Consider the following 1,259-nt stretch of genomic DNA (forward strand, 5'->3'; position numbering starts at 1 on the left):
GAGGCGCCGCGGCAGGAGCCCGCGGGCGGGAGGCGGGCTCTGGCGCGGTGCCTGCTGGGTAGTGTAGTTCTCTTCAGCTTCTGGGGCGGCGGGCGGGAAGGGTCGCCCCTCAGGGCTCCTCGGGGGTACTTCCCGCATCCCCCTCGGCTCCGCTTGTCCCGCTGGGGCTCCATGCGCGCCCCTTTTCCCTCAGCCCACGCGTGGGGTGGGCCCTGGGCCCGAGCTGGTGCCTCATCCCACCTTCCCGCACCGTCACGGGCGTAAAAATGACCGTGAACGTGGCAGGCGAGTTTTTCTTTCCAAGAGGTTGATAGTGTTTAATCACGCGCCGTGCGTTTTCTTTTCAGCCTGCAATATTAAACTGCGTCTGGATGTGGCTGCTCTGCCATGAAGAGTTGCCCCCCTGGGCTGCCAGAGTCACCGAGGTGTCGGGTGGGGAGATGTCTGGTGTGTGTGATCATCAGGGAATCACAGAACGGTGGAAGGACCTTCAAGATCATCCAGTTCCAACCTCCCTGCCATGGGCAGGGACACCTCCCACCATTCCAGGCTGCTCCAAGCCCCATCCAACCTGCCCTTCAACACTGCCAGGGATGGGGCAGCCACAGCTTCTCATTCTGGATGCTGTTGGTGTCAGACACATCTTGGGGTTTCTCTTATCTCATTATGAGGCAAGAAGTACCTTTATGCAGCTGGAATTGATGAATATATCTTGTTTTGTCTCTTCCACCATCTGGCCTCTTCACTTGTGTTATTACCCCAGGAAGGCCCAATCTCCTGCTGGGACTTCTTGACAAGTAGCAACAGACACGTAACAATAACCATCATATTTAGGGAGCTTCATCTTTTCTTTCTGCCCCTTCCAGGTCCTTCATCTGTTTGGTGCAAGGAAGGATAACCTGTTTGGACCAAAATGACACCGAATCCTTCCACTCCCCTTGCAAAGAATTTGTCCCCACGTGTTTACAAAGTGTTCACGAGGGATTATTGCAGCCCTGCCAACTGACACACTTCATTTCTCTGAATCAATGCAAACATCATGTTGGTTACATCCCCAGAACTGCTCACATGTCCTTGATACATTTTCAAGCTATTTTTATTTGGGTGTAAAGTGTCTATCAGCCAACATTTCAGCAGCATCTGCCTTCCTTGGGGCTTAAGATATTGCTGAAGCATTGGCTGATAACCACTTTACTGCTAAATAAGAATTGCTTGGAAATATATCAAGGACACATGAGCCATTCTCTTGAGGCATGTGA

The sequence above is a fragment of the Chaetura pelagica genome, unplaced genomic scaffold (assembly GCF_000747805.2).
Source record: "Chaetura pelagica isolate M959 unplaced genomic scaffold, ChaPel_1.0 scaffold224, whole genome shotgun sequence".
Classification (NCBI taxonomy): domain Eukaryota; kingdom Metazoa; phylum Chordata; class Aves; order Apodiformes; family Apodidae; genus Chaetura; species Chaetura pelagica.